This window comes from Microcaecilia unicolor, chromosome 2 (assembly GCF_901765095.1).
Source record: "Microcaecilia unicolor chromosome 2, aMicUni1.1, whole genome shotgun sequence".
NCBI classification, from domain to species: domain Eukaryota; kingdom Metazoa; phylum Chordata; class Amphibia; order Gymnophiona; family Siphonopidae; genus Microcaecilia; species Microcaecilia unicolor.
In genome coordinates this window covers 579,336,747-579,353,217 of record NC_044032.1, presented here as the reverse complement: position 1 = coordinate 579,353,217, position 16,471 = coordinate 579,336,747, and the positions used below count along the sequence as shown (strand labels likewise).

At 40.3% G+C, this 16,471-nt stretch overlaps 1 long non-coding RNA gene across 1 annotated transcript; it reads right to left on the bottom strand.

The window, feature by feature from the left end:
- Positions 1-982: 982 nt before the first annotated feature.
- LOC115462667 lies at positions 983-16,213 on the bottom strand. The gene is made up of 3 exons (XR_003940917.1): positions 16,201-16,213; positions 12,006-12,012; positions 983-1,052 (listed from the first exon to the last, which is right to left on the bottom strand). It is a non-coding gene; the product is annotated as an uncharacterized LOC115462667 (long non-coding RNA).
- Between the last annotated feature and the right edge of the window lie 258 nt (positions 16,214-16,471).

Sequence of the window (16,471 nt, the reverse complement as noted above, 5' to 3'; positions counted from 1 at the left end):
TCCGGTAGTCATCTGGTCAGTTCTGGCACCTTTTCGAGACTTGGTCGTAAAAAAAAGGGACCAAGTAAAGTCGGCCAAATGCTCATCAGGGGCGCCCTTCTTTTTTCCATTATTGGCCGAGGATGCCCATTTGTTAAGCACGCCCCCATCCCGCCTTTGGTACACTGCCGACATGCCCCCAGGAACTTTGGTCGTCCCCGCAATGGAAAGCAGTTGAGGACGCCCAAAATCGGCTTTCGATTATGCCGATTTGGGTGACCCTGAGAGAAGGACGCCTATCTCCCGATTTGTGTCGGAAGATGGACGCCCTTCTCTTTCGAAAATGCCCCTGTAAGTGTATTCTATAATGTGGTGTGCCTAAATTCTAATTCGCAGAGTTGAAAAGGGGACATGGCCATGGGCGAGGCAGGGGCATTTCTAAAGTCTATGCGTATTATTATAGAAATATATCTGCACCTAATGTAGGTGTCAGGATTTACACCAAGTAAAACATGACCTAAATGGACTTGAGCTGCTCAGTGTTTTCTATATACTGCACAGATATTTAAGCCTATTCTATAAAATTTAGGCATACCTTAGAGAATATGCCTAGTTGTAATTTTTTTTATGCAGATTTTTCAGGTGCCATGTATAGAATTTCCCCTTAAGTGCTTTTTGTGTTAGAGGGTGGAGAATGTGTGGAGAATGGGCACAGAAGGCATTTTCCCTCAAATTCTATATATTGTGCTATGAGTTGCACGTGCAAATTTGGGCTTGTGCAACTTAATTAAATAACAAGCCAAGTAGCAGCAATAGTTGTCTTATCAATCCATTATCAGTGCTAATTGCCATTAATTAAAAATTACATGTGTATTTTTACGTGCTCAGATCCATGCATAAATTTTACGTGTGGGTTCAAAAAGAGGGTATGGCCATGGGAAGTTCATTGTCAGATCAGGGGTGTTCCTTTATTTTACACGCATTGTTGTTGAATAAAGGGGATCTGTAAATGGTTATGCCTAAATGTAGCAGTGGTTCCTGGTGCTAAGTGCTATTTTATAAATGGCACCTAACTTTAAGCGCTAAGCAATATTTTTTTTCAGCACTGATTGGCACCATGTATAGAATTCCCCCCTTTCTGTTAACATGCAGCAACTACTGTACACTAATCGGTTGTTTTGCAGTTAGCAGGGAACCACTTACTGCCTCCTAAATAGCAGTTAAGTGCTTCCACGCTAACTTGAAGCAAAGTACAATGGGCTAACAGCAAATTTAACATGGCATTTGTAAAGATACATGCTGGGAACGCCCCCAATAGTTGCCACGTTAAATTTGCAGCCACTGTGAGGCAAAATCCCATGCTAAATTGTAGTAATAGGAATCTATACATGTTGATTGGGGAAAAAAGGAACCACCCCTAGATTGTGTCATCCAACTTTGCTGTTTAACAGTGTAATTTAAGCAAATTTGGGTAATTTGTATCAAGCTAAACCTCATGCAACACTTTGCGTAAGTGACCGTCAGAACTTGCTGCTTACTTATTTTTTTCTACCTTGCACTAGTGACATCAGTGTGATGTCAAGGTCAGGTCACACCATCAAGCGATACAGAAGTATTATAATATAGTGATTATTATTATTTATTGCATTTGTATCCCACATTATCCCACCTCTTTGCAGGCTCAATGTGGCTTACAATTCGTTGTGGATACTGGAAATAGAAGAGAATATACATTTGGTTTTACAGAGGGTTTTGGGTTACATGTTGGTGAAATACATGGTTGTATTAAAGCAAAAGACATTATAAGACATTCCTATATATATATGATGAAAGTGGTTGTGGGATCCTATTCCAATGTTCTGGGCCCTGTATAGAGAAAATGGCTTTTCTAGTGTGTTCATGTACAATCTCATGAAAGGACGATATTACCAGCAGATTTTGAGTGGGTGACTGAAGAAGTCTCTGGTTAACATATGGAATCAATAGTCAGGAAAGATATGGTGGTTTCTGTTTTCAGATCTGACGAATAAGTGCAACTTTCGAAAGCTAATCAAGAAATGTATTAAGTTATGTCCAATAAAAAAAGTATCATCTTATTTTCTTTTCCAAGTTTTATTTTGTTTGATTTCTATTGATGTTCCTGATTAAAAATCTGTATATGAACAATTTGAAAGAAATGATTTGAGCCAGTCAAGCGCTTGGTTTTGAATCCCTATTTGGTAAAGCCTGTGGTCTACTAGATTGAATGCTGCTGAAAGGTCAAGCGACAATAGGATAGTTGATTTATTTTGATCTACTTGATGGTGAATATAGGTAGTGATGCTTAGTAGGGCAGTTTTGGTACTGTGGTGTGTTCTGAATCCAGTCTGATTTGGGTGAAGGGTGTTTGTTTTTTAAAGGAAATTTTGAAGTTATGTGTGAATAGCAGTTTCTACAAGTTTTATGAGAAAAGGAAGGTTTGCAAAGGGGCGACAATTTCCCTTGTCTGAAAGTGGTTTGGATGAATCTTTTAGCTTAGGCTGTAAAATAGCATGTTTCCAGACCTTTGGGACTACACCTGAGGAAAGGGAAGAAGTAATCATATGTGAGATGTAAGGGCCTAGCTCTTTGACAGAGATCTTTTTATGAAAGAGGAAGGGATAGGGTCATGGGGGGGCAGTAGTGGATTTCATCCCCTTTAATATTTTATTTAGTTGAGATTTAGATGTGGTACGGAATGAGTTAAGTACGCTGAATGATAGATGGGATTTTGACATAGAGCTGAGTGACAATGGGGATAGTGTAGTGGAGAAAGTGCTAAGATGAATAGAAATTTTATCCTTAAAATAGTCCGTGAGAGCTTGACTAGAGGGAAATGAAGAAGGAACAACAGGAGGAGGATGACACGCAGTTAGAGATTTCGAAGTCTGATATAGTATTGCTATCTTTGGTACTTTGGCTATCTTACATGAATAGTAGGTCTTTTTTCTTGCAAGGAGAGCTAGTTTGTATGAATTGGCAGTATCCTTAAAAATTGCAAGGGTAGTTTGGGTACGTGGCATCTCCAAATGCATTCAGCCTGTCTGAGTGAGTAATTTTGGAGAAAGGCAAGAAGGCGCAATGTAAAACAAGTATTATTAAAAGCATACTCTCCAAAGGTCATCATGCGATGTGATACCCACCAGCGAGCCTTCTCTGGAGTAGCCCCCACACTCTAGATTGCACTCCCTAAAAGGCTTTGTTTAATACAAGACTATCTCTACTTCAGGAAGCTGGTGAAAGCTTGGCTTCTCATCCAAGCCTTTAATAGAAGATGTTACTAACTTGCTAGTCACACACATACAAGGAGTGACAGCAGCTATACATACTATAGCAGGACATGTTGATCCATCCTACTGTAGCTAAGATATATTCAAGCACCTTTCTGAACTCATGTGCAGCTTTCTTTAAATTGGCCCCCTATTTTCTATCTCCTGTTATCTATCTATCTATCTATCTATCTATCTATCTATCTATCTATCTATCTATCTATCTATCTATCTATCTATATGTATGTATGTATATATATGTTCCACCTTTGCTTACACCTTATGCTGTCTATTAAAATGTTTTATTGCATGTTGTGTTGACATTGTAATGTAGCATACTATTCCATACCTTGTATATTTATTTGAATATTTGTACTGTTGTAATGGTGTATTGCTTATGTTTGACTTATTCTTGCTGTACACTTCCTTGAGTGAATTCCTTCAAAAAAGGAGGTAAATAAATCCTAAAATATAAGTAAAATACTAGAGGCAGTCAGATTTCTATATTAAAACATTCTGGTTTGACCTGTATCCTCTTAGCATTGTACTGGAAGTGTTCTAAATGAATCTTTACATTACAGCTGCAGGATGGAAAAAACAAAATGAGGTGACTTTGAGTAATAAACACTTTGCTCATTCATAAAACTGACAGTGACCTTAATCAGTGGCCACTCAAGCCGTTTAGAATTCTGAAAAATAACCCTTTCTCATTGTGTTCCTTTTTTGTCAAAGATAAATTTCCCAAAGTCTTAGTCTGTGACCTACAGCCTTTCCTCAAAGGGATTGGGAATCTGGTCACTGTGATTTTCCCAGCTGAATTGTAATGCCTGTTTTTGAGCTTGATTACCCAATATTTATGAGAGATGAGAAACTGGCAAACACGTATTGTAAAGTACTATAGAAGGTTGACACATCCTATCATTATTTGGGAACTGATGTACTGAAAGCTCATTTATTTCAGTCTCTGAAATGTGTTTTGCCTTGTATTGATGTTTTGATTCTATTGACATCTGTGATCAGAATTCTCTAGCATCCCATGCCTGCTAATTTCATACTTATAAAACCAGTACAGGAGGTGAGTAATGTATGTGCTAAAAGCTAGGGCAGAAATGATTAAATAGTCATGACCAATGGTGCTTTTCCTGGAGGTTAATGCCTTGATTTACTTCAGGATGTTAACCTTCAGTATATTAATAAACTAGTAAAAAAAGGCCCGTTTCTGCCTTTGATGAAACGAGCGCTAGCGGGCACGGGACTCCCTTCCCCTCCCCTTACGCTAGTCTCCCTGGTGGTCTAGAGGTACCTGTTCGTTCGGGGCAGGAAAGAAAGAGCCCCCTCTTTCCTGCCCATAGCGGTGCTGCTAGCTGCCCTGCTGCATCGTGTGGGAGTCTGGCTCTTGGCGTTTTAAAATGGCCGCCGAGAGTTGAAGTCTCGTGAGGCAGCTTGAACTCTCGGTGGCCATTTTGAAACTCCGAGAGCCGGACTCACACACGATGCAGCCGGGCAGCTAGCAGCAGCGCTACGGGCAGGAAAGCGGGGGCTCTTTTGTTCCTGCCCAAGTGAACAGGTACCGTTAGACCACCAGGGATAGTGGCGTAAGGGAAGGGGAGGTGACAGGGGGGAGGGAAGGTGATGAGGGGAAGAGGGGGCGATGGGGGGTGGGGCGGTACCTTTAAAGGGGCGGGGTGATGGGGCGAAAGGGGCGGGGTGATGGGCACGTCCTCGGCGGCTGCGATTTGTTGGAAGGGGAGGAGTAGGGAAACATGCTCCACGTGTTTTCCTACTGCTCCCCATGCGTTCATTTGCCTTGTTGTGTACGTGTTCCGCCCTCGATATTATCACGTGTGACGCGAGGGTGGGGCATGAAGACATGGTGAGTGTTGTGGCTTCACCACCATGAACTTACAAACCGGTGTGTGAGTGCCTGCAGTGACATCAGTGTCCTCAGCACGTTGAGGGTGCGTTTTATTATAGTAGATAGCAAAAGCTTGACACAGAGGTCATTCTTACTACTATAATGTGTTAGTATTTCTTATTTTTTAAATGAAAGAAAATGTTTAAATGGGCTTTGAAAGACTTGAAATTTAAATTTGCAGGTCCTCTTCTTCTACAGTAGCCGAGGAACATTTTCTTGGAAACTAAGTTACTGAATAATGTAAATTAAAATCCATGGAGCAGCCCACAATAGTATCTGAATTCAAGATAGCTTTGGACAAGTACATAGGATCTCTAAAGAAGAGGAAGGGATAGTAGATGCATGGATGGGCAGACTAGATAGGCAATATGGTCTGAATGTGCCTTCATTTTTCTATGTTTCTATTGAATGGTCAACATTTTTGTAAGGGCTGACAGCTATGGGCTGAATTAGGCCCAGACATGAAGTACCAGCGCCTTATCCAGGTATCGGTATTGAAATTCTAGGTGTTTATTGTACCCAAAAGTTACCTGACCACAGCCAAAAACAAATGCTATACCCACATAACTAACTGGGATAGCCAGGATGAACAGAACTGGGCACTGAACAAGAAGAATCCCCTTCATCTTTAGGTTATCTCCTGCCGAATATCACCAGTCAGCAGCCAGCAGATAACCAGTTACATCAGCCAACATAAAAGGCTATCTGCCGATTTTCAGCCCCACTTTAGTAGCTATGGGCCCTGTTTACTAAGCTGTGCTAAGGGTGTGCTAGAATTTTTAGCATGCCCTAATGATTATCACGTGTTAAACACTAACCTAAGTCTAAATATCACAACATTGAATATCTGGGTTTAGCAGTGACTGAATATCATCCCCTGCATAAAATGACATTCATAACCCCTCATTCTATAGCTTGGTGCCTAATATTAGGCACCAAGTGCACATGTAGTTTATAGAATAGTAGCACTTAAGGAAGCTGAGGAATTACCCAAGGGGAATATAACATTGGCATTACTCAAGCTGAAGTGTGTGCCATCTGGGTACTGCATTTATGATGTGGAATAGGGTGGAGAGAGGGGATGAAATGAAAAAAGGAGGATTAAAATTAGTATAAAGTTTATTCATGTTGTAAGGAGGAAGCATTTAATGCTTCCTCCTTACAACATGATAGCAGGATTGGGAAATCTAAGTAGTTAATTAATTTATTTATTTATGTGGAGCTGCTGGATATAAAATTAAAATTATATTAAAAGAAATTGGAATTAAATTAAATACAAGAGGAAGTTTGGGGAAATTAATGTGAAATTTAATTAAGGGTATTGGGAGGAGTGCTGAGAAGGAGAGGGTTAATGCAAGCTGAGATGTGATTGGAATTCTGGGAAGGTGGGAAGGAAAGAATGTAACATTGAGGTTGAGGAGATATTCTGTGAAGAAGAGCTAGGGTGGTGAGCGATTGCAGTGTGAAGTTCTGAGAGAAGAGGACATATCTCTGGTAAGTGAACATTATTTTGCTCTGTGCTTTGGGAACATAAAGATTAGGGTTTAAAGGAGGAATTGTAGGTTATTCATAGGCAGAGTTAAAAAAAAAAAACTTTATCAACTAGTCTCCATACCCTTTTCCCCTAGTTTTAAAACTTGAACTTTGTACCACAGCATTAACAGCCTCTAGCAGGCACAGCAGGGCCTAGTTCAATCTTAGGGGGAAAAAAGAGAGAAACAAGCATTATTAACTAGTTTCCATAGTGTACAACCCTTTTCCCATAGTTTTAAACTGAAACTTTCTCTAGAGGTAGAAACTTTTCCTATAGTTTTAAAGTTTTCTAGAGGTAGAAACTTAACAGCCAAATAACATTAAAAAGGATAGTAGCAAGGCTCAGATTTTGTTCTAAAAGACAATTATTTTCTGTTCTTTTGGCTGCTGGAGAGGTAGCACTGCTACTGACCTGAATTAGATGTCAAACTACCCAAAACATAGCAGCCAGACTTATCTTTGGCAAGTCAAAATTTGATAGCGCAACACCTCTTCAAGCAAAGCTTCACTGGCTCCCCATCAGAGAAAGAATAAATTTTAAAGTCCACACTCTGATTCATAAGATCATATATGGAGAATCCCCTAACTACATGAATAACCTCATCGACCTCCCAACCAGAAACAGTTCATCGTCTTCTCGTACTTACCTTAATTTACGCATTCCCAACTACAAAGGTATTAAATACAAGACCTCCTATGCATCAAGTTTCTCCTTTTTGGGCAGCCATCTTTGGAACGCTCTGCCACGATCCATCCGAACAATCAACAACCATCTACCCTTCAGAAAAATGTTGAAGACCCATCTCTTCAAGAAAGCTTACCCTAACGACCCAACTTAACTTTCAGCCCACCCACGATTCTGACATGACGATAATCATACCTCAGACCAGTTTCTCCCAATCTCCTTTGCTCATCCCTCAATCTTTTCTTCTCCATCCTTCTTACTCCTTACCCCTCCCAACCTCTTTTCCTTTTGCTCATCCTATCTTTGTTTACCTCTCCATGTTCAATCCACATATCTTCATAACCTTACTATTACTATGTTTCACTCAACTTGTAATATCCTCCTGCAAGACTATGTAATTCTATTTACTATGTAAGCCGCATTGAACCTGCTATTTGTGGGAAAGCATGGGGTACAAATGTAATAATAATAATAATAATAATAATAATAATAATAATAATAATAATAATAATTGAGGTGTGAGGAAGTAGAATATTTGCAAAGTTTATTAAGGGCAATCTGATTACTGAGTTAGATGCCACAGCATGCATCATTAACAGATAGCCTCTAGAAGGTACAGTAGGACCTAGTTTAGTCTTCAATCCCACCCCTGCCCCCCAGCTCCCATCCACCTCTAGAATAACTCTTCATTTACAGTCAGTTATTATAATTAGGATAACAAGGGAGAGTGCTCTTACAGAGTTCTAATTACATTTCATTATTTTCTAAGAAAAAACACTAAATAAATCACACAATATACCATATAAGCTGAGGAGTGGCCTAGTGGTTAGGGTGGTGGACTTTGGTCCTGAGGAACTGAGTTCAATTCCCACTTCAGGCATAGGCAGCTCCTTGTGACTCTGGGCAAGTCACTTAACCCTCCATTGCCCCATGTAAGCCGCATTGAGCCTGCCATGAGTGGGAAAGCATGGGATACAAATATAACAAAACAAAGACTTTTTATATTAGGTTAATATCATTAATACCTTAACAAGTTTTAAATTATTAAAAACTCAAAACTACTAAGATGGAGACAGCAGTCCAGCAGCGAGAGGGGTGCTATTCAGTCTTTTTTCATTGAGTGTCATATGTACGATTACCTCTCATTTGGTGAGTGATTATATGTGTGTGCCTGATGCAAAGAGCTCCTAGCTCTCAGAGAATGGGTCCAGTCTCTTGAGGCTAGAGTAGCAGACTTGGAGGAGCTGAGGGAAACAGAGAGGTACATAGAAGAGACCAACAGGGACATTGCAGAGAAGTCCCACCTCCAGTTTGGCAGCCCCTGTGCTGCCTTGGAGGAGAGAGGTCTCCTAGAAGGACAGCATCACCCTGGTAAAGTAGGACGTACTCCTGTAGCCTGACCTGCCCACCAGGGAATGCACTGTCCTCTCACACTAAGGATACATCTACAAGAATTTCTGCCCAGACGGGAAGGGTTAGGACAGCTGTCAGGTAGGAGCAGCTTGTTTGGGGGGGCACTGCCCCCCTTTCCATCCCAAACTATGCCCATGATTCTTTTCCTTTTTCAGGCTTACTGCCAGATGCACAAAGCTCAGTGCTGTTAAATGTTTTTCTTTAGACTGGTTCTAGCCAGTCTAAAGCAAGTGATTATTTAGCTAGTAATGCACAAAGGGGTTTTCTGTGGTTCAAATGTGCAGCGACTTAGAATCACATGCAAATGTATTACAATGAACTCAATGAATGTTCCTAAATAGGACAAGGCAGCAGCAACAGTAAAATAATAATTAGGCATGTAGATAGCTGGGTGGCTGGTGGATGTGAGGATCACTTGGTCACTTGCCTGCCTGGTACAAAGGTGGCGGACCTCACTTGTCACTTAGATAGGATCTTAGATAGTGCTGGGGAGGAGCCAGCTGTCTTGGTACATGTGGGTACCAATGACATAGAAAAATATGGGAGAAAGGTTCTGGAAGCCAAATTTAGGCTCTTAGGTAGAAATCTGAAGTCCAGATCCTCCAGAGTAGCATTTTCAGAAATGCTCCCCATTCCACGCGCAACACCAAAAAGGCAGGCAGAGCTCTTCTGTCTCAATGCGTGTTTGAGACGATGGTGCAGGGATGAGGGATTTAGATTTGTTAGAAACTGGGTGACATTCTGGGAATGAGGGAGACTGTTCCAAAAGGATGGGCTCCACCTTAACCAGGATCGAACCAGGCTGGGATAGAGACAGAGCAGCTTTTAAATTGGAATGGGGGGGGGGAGATGACAGTCACCCAGGAGCACATGGTTCGGTGTGGAGTATTGTTGAAGGATACTATTGAAACAGGACAGTTAGGGAATCCCAGTAGAGAGATTTCAACAATGCTGAAAGTAAACCAGGTGTGCTTAATGAGAGAGCAGGAGGATGCACATTATCCCCTTCAACTTCTAAGCAGCTTGTAGATCCAAAGAAAAAACACAATCTGAAGTGCCTGTGTACAAATGCTAGAAGCCTAAAAAATAAGATGGCAGAGTTAGAGTATATAACTCAAAAATGAGGCAATAATTATGTCAATAATTTCTACTGGATCCAATACCATAGTCATTCAAACATCATTATATCCAGTTAAGGTTCATCCACCATCCTTCCATATAAATATAGAGTAATTCCCAACATTTCACCTTCCTGATAAGTCGAAATATATATATTTTTCTTTAACAGTCTCTCATAAGTGACCTCAGTGACACTTATCATCCACCACCCTCACAGGAATTACATGGAGGTATCATAAAGCGTCAATCATCTTCACCGGTACACGTTTCTCATATTATTTTCAACTCCTTCAATAATTATTCATTAGTTTACTTATCTTTTAAAGACTTTCATTAGTCGGACCAAGGAGTTCAAATGCCCGACATGTTTCGCTCGCTACACGAGCTTCCTCAAGGACAACCCCTATAACAGCAAAAAAAACCCCATCTTATCAGTCTTATCTCTCCCCCAGCCTCCACATTTAACAGATAGCTAGGGCAGAGACATTCTCTCCCCCCACCTTCCTTATAAATTCTGAGTATCTTACCCCACAATCTTTTTCAGTGCCAGCTCTGCAGACATTTCTTAACAGCAAAGATGGCGACAGCGTCTTTTCAAACCTATTAAATACCGTCCCTTTTCAGTGACATATTCAGTCCTGCCCCGTGACTCCCCGGGCTTCAAAATTAGATGAGGGACGCCCAATCCAATTCAGCATTTAAACCCAGAGGCATAACTGTTTGCAACTTGAAAATACACCATTGCTCTCTGTAGTTTAAAAATTTTTTTAAATTCTAGATCTAGTTCTTAGTGGAGCGCATGATCTGGTAATGATGCTGGAACCGCTTGATAACAATGATAATAATATGATCAAATTTGATATCGGCTTTGGAGTAAGTGCACACAGGAAATCTAATACGTTAGCATTTAACTTTCTAAAAGGAGACTATAATAAAATGAGAAGAACGGTGAAAAAAAAATTAGAGGAGCAGCTGTGAAGATCAAAAATTTTCATCAGGTGTGGATACTGTTCAAAAATACTATCCTGGAAGCCCAGGCCAAATATATTCCGTGTATTAAAAAAGGAGGAAGGAAGACCAAACAACAGCTGGCATGGTTAAAAAGTGAGGTGAAAGAAGCTATTAGAGATAAAAGACAATCCTTCAGAAAATGGAAGAAGGATCGAACTGAAAATAATAAGGAACAGTATAAGGAATGACAAGTTAAATGCAAAGCGCTGATAAGGAAAGAGGGACTTTGAAAAAAAGATTGCGTTGGAGGCAAAACACATAGTAAACATTTTTTTAGGTGTATTAAAAACAAGAAGCTAGCAAAAGAATCAGTTGGAGTGCTAAATGACCGAGGGGTAAAAGGGGTACTCAGGGAAGACAAAGCTATAGCGGAGAGATTAAATGAATTCTTTGCTTCAGTCTTCACTGAGAAAGATTTGTGAAAGCTACCGGTTATTACACCAATTGGGGATACTCAGAGATAAACTGGAGCTAATATCTCATTAACTCTATTACACAAATATGCTCCAGAACATTATTCTTACAAAATGAAAATATTTATTTCAATCAGTAGTTAAATATAAAGCATGTGAATACTATCACTCTGACCTCACTCATACCAATCGCCCATTTCATTCAACTCACGTAACACTCTATGCAGTTAACAGTCTTAACAAACAAGTCCAGTATTAACTATTCCAGAAGCCGGTGATCCAGCTTGTGGGTCAATTATGAAAGAAACACCATTTTTGTTGATGTATCCATATCCAAAATTGTGTATAATAAATTGTAGACTTTTGAACACTATTCATTCAGACAGTTTTGCCCACAATTTCGCTTTCGGCTGAAACAAAAGAAAGTGGTTTTGATCACCCTCTACTGCACAGTATGTGTTGCAACCTCCGCAGATGATTCATAGTTTTTCCCTTCTGTTGAATCAACATGAACTGAATAAAACAGAAAAATTAGAATTTCCTATATATAGGTCTTTCCTGCTCATTAAGCCCATTTTTACCACTGGGGTAAAATGGCAGAATTTCCTATTTTTGTATTAATGGCCATGCACTAATTTTGCCATTAGCACATGAGCCCTTATCACCACTCATTATGCAGGCAGTAAGGGCTCGTGCATTAAGCATGCACTTATCAGTTAGCATGGGTAACCCACACACAAATCCCGAAATTATCGCAGGATGCCTCATTGTGCCATTTTTTGCTGTGTTAAACAGCCCCGTAGTCTTTTGACACTTGCTTCCATTTTATTTTCAATGTGATAAAACCTGTCTTAGCAAATAGGGTACAAAAATGTGTTTTGATAAAAGATTCAGACATTGCTGTGAGGCAACCAACATCCATTCTTTATGTTACCAAATGCCACATTCTGGCACACTGAAAGTCAAAAGACTACCTAGCCTAGAATTTCAAGTAACCTTTCTCCATGTGCCTGCCTACAATAATTGCTCTCAAAATCAAATTTCCCCAGTGGATTACTATTCTCAACTATAAGTTAATCCTTTCCTCTTTTTGGAAATAGGTTTCTCTTTTATACTGTATCTACATGAACAGCTAATGGCAACGAGGTCCCTGCCACAGACACAGCCAAACAACCTTGACTGAGTCACGTCTAGAGCGCTGATGCCCAGCACAGACTTCAAAGCATTTATCAATCATAGCTTAAATATATCTATTTCTGTTTCAGACAGTTGTAGTACATGAGGTCTACATAATTCAGTCCATTCCATATTTACAGCTGTATGATTTATGACAGTGTCACTCTGGGTCCTGAAAGTGATGTTATTTTCTTGCATCTTTCCATTGCCTTTATGTGTAGCCTAACTTAGGAAGATTTAAACCAACCATTGCAATGTGTAATTTAACCTGACTCCAGACATTCAAATGAACCAAGCAGTCAATAAATTGCTCAGGAAGAAACAGGGGTTGGCAAATATCTAAAGAAAGCAAGCAATTTGGGCAGTCATAATGGGGGTGAAAAGCCAGATGTCCACCAGTATATATGCGGACAAAAGTAAAAACACAATCAAACGGCTAGATGGTTCCATCATATTCTTCCAAATTAACTGCTCCTTTCTTAACCTTGGTCTGAGATTCTTGCCATAACATTTTCAAAAGTAAAGAAACAAGTGGCCATTCTATTCCAGCATTATACTCTATGTCTGAAGCAGAATCACATAACTGGAGCATGTATTATACTAATGACTCATGTGAAACGGAGAAATAAATAGAAATTATTTCCACAATTGGAAGGTAAGGGCAATGCATTTGATATAATAGATAGATAGATAGATAGATAGATAGATAGATAGATAGATAGATAGATAGATAGATAGATAGATAGATAGATAGATAGATAGATAGAATCTGTCTATCATGGCATATTCTAACTTTACTAAACTACGTAAGGCCTTTTTCAATTATTTATTTTTCAGGTCATACATAAATGTTCACATTAATGCACGTTAACTGAAATATGTTAACACGGGACTACTTCCCGCCTCCTATATAGAAAGAGCAAAGGACTGTGTTTTATGCAACCCCATTTATGCAGTTACCCTGGCTGGTTAAATGCTGACTGTACCCTGGAACACTCCCAAAACAGTCAGGGTTTTTTATGTTTCAACGGTTTTTATTGATGACAATAAACATTGTAAACATAGTCCATAAATTCAAACATTTCGTTAACCTAAGAACAGGTCACTGTTGCATACATACATCATAACTGCATCATCAATATTTTCTATCATCGTTTTCTCCCCCCCCCCCCCCCCCCCCCCCGGGTTAACATCTTTACTATAATCTTTTTACTTCATAGCGTCTAGTCTTTTCCAATATCTATTACAGGACTATATTCATTTACATCCTGAAGTGCTTATCTCCGGAACACCTCATTTGCTAAGGCGTTCCTAGTCTATTTAGCACCGCACTTCGTGCTTTGTGGGATATGTTTTGCAAATACTTACTCCATATATTAATAAACTCCTTTCTTTTCTTTGGATTACCATAAGCCGTCCTAGCCTCCCAAAGCATTAATTCGTGCATCCTATTTCTCCAGTACCAAAAGGAGGGTGGATCTTCTTGCATCCAGTGTTTAAGTATGCATTTTTTCCCCACTGCATATACCTTGCATAAAAATAGCTCTATATGTCTGTTTGCTATCCCATATGCATCCCTTTTGTTCAACAACACTCCTCTCCAAGAGGGGAGTAATCTTTGCCCTATGAGATGTTCAATATAATTCTGTATCGCTCTCCAAAATAGTTTTATTCGAGCACATTTCCAGAATGCATGCAAAAAGGTATTACTTTCTCTATTGCACTTGGAGCATTGAGCTTCGCCTATCCAACCCGCTCTTGCTGCTTGATTTTGTGTTATGTATCCCCTGTGTATTACCCTATATTGACTCTCCTGTAACTCTGCCCCACCTACTTGGTGTGGTATATCTTTTATCAATTTTGCAAAATTTATTCCTTTCAATTCGTATCCCAGATCCTTACTCCATGCCTCTTTAAGTGTCTCGTAGGTACGCGGGGGACTCAGTGCTACTAAAGCTCTATGTAAACTCGATATTGATACCTGCCCGTGTGCATCCCCCTTTAAAAATTCACGAAGCCTGCAACCAAGCTTCGTGCCTATTGCTTCTTGGTCCATACTGCCCCAGTAATGATGTAGTTGTCTATATGAGTAATGATCCTGGTTGGCTAAGGACAATCTTTGCTGCAGATCCTGGAATCCATACAACCCTCCCTCCTCATTAACTAGGTGTTCGAGCAAGGTAATCCCCACCCTTGACCACCTATCAAATATACCTTTCTCCATTCCCGGTGGAAAGTCCCCATTTCCTTTTATTGGAAGCTGATCGCTGACATTGGGGTTTTGCCTCCACATCTGCATAAGCGATCGCCATATGCTTCTCATTGGCCGTAGCAATATACTTTTTCGAAGGTTTAATGGTAAATTTTTTGTTTTGGCCTGCAATATAAAATTCAGGTGCCAGGGCTCAAACAATGTTCTCTCCCATCTAGTCGGCGTATACTGGTTTGTATCGAGCATCCAATCCCTAAGATGTCGCAACAGGCAAGCTTGATTGTATCGTTTTATACAGGGTAATCCCACTCCCCCCTGCATCCAGCCATCATACAGATATTCAAAACGAACTTTTGATTTCTTCCCCCCCACAGGAACTTTCGGATTATCCTATTTAACTTTCTGATATCTTTACCCAGTATATGTAGTGGCAATACCTGTAATATATAGAGCCACCTTGGGAATATAATCATTTTAAACATATTGATTCTGCCTATTAAGGACAGGGGCAAATGATTCCATCTCTCTAGAGAGCTGCTGGTGTCTTGTAACAACATTTCTATGTTGATTTTATATAGATTAGTAGTATCCATAGTCAAGCGCACTCCCAGATATCGGAACGATTCCTCCGCCCATTTTAACGGTAGTTGTCCTTGCCATTCTCTAACGTGGGCTCCCTCCCTCTGCATAGCTTCAGACTTCTCTAGATTTAGCTTAAAGCCTGAAAAGTCGCCATACTCTGCCATACACTCAATGAGAGCTGGTAGTGATTCCTCTGGCTGAGTCACATGTGCTAATAAGTCATCAGCAAATGCTGCTATTTTAAAAGTTTCCGTGCCCAGCCTAACTCCCTGTACATCGGGTGTTTGTTGAATATTTCTAATCAATGGGTCTAATGTTAATACAAATAGTAAAGGTGATAGTGGGCATCCCTGCCTTGTTCCCCGACAAATGGGAAAGGGAGGGGACAATATTCCATTTGCCCACACCTGGGCTTGTGGAAGATAGTATAATGCTCTAATTGCCTCCTGAAAAAACCCTGTTATTCCATACGCATCTAATGTTCCAAACAAAAAGTCCCATACTACCCTGTCGAATGCCTTTTCGGCATCGAAGCTGACCAGCACCGACGGCGTGGCCCGCTCCGCTACCGCCTCCAATGTTACCAATATTTTTCTCACATTTTTTGTAATATTTCGACCCTGTACAAATCCCACCTGTGAATCTTCAATAATATCTGGCAGAATTCACGATAATCTATTTGCCAAAACCTTGGCAAATAGTTTAGCCTCATAATTGAGTAGCGAGATTGGCCTATAAGATTCTGGTTTCTGTGTGTCCCGTCCAGGTTTTGGGAGCACGATGATCTGAGCTGTTCTCAGGGAGATGGGCATTTGTTTTTCTTGTACTATGGCATTAAACATTAATGTGATGGGTACCACTACTTCATCCTTCACCATTTTATAGAATTCTCCTCTATACCCATCTGGTCCCGGGGCTTTCCCCAAGGGCCCCTGCTGTATGGCCCATGCTACTTCATCTTCCGTTATGGGGGCATTTAACATTTCTTGGCTCTCTATATCTATTCTCGGAAGATTTTGTCCCTCCAGATACATTTCGCTATCCATCGGAGGTGGGTCTGGGACATCGTACAGCTGCCTGTAGTAATCCTGCAAAATTCTGTTTATTTGGGCATCTTTATTTTCTAAAGTTCCATTGGCCGAATAT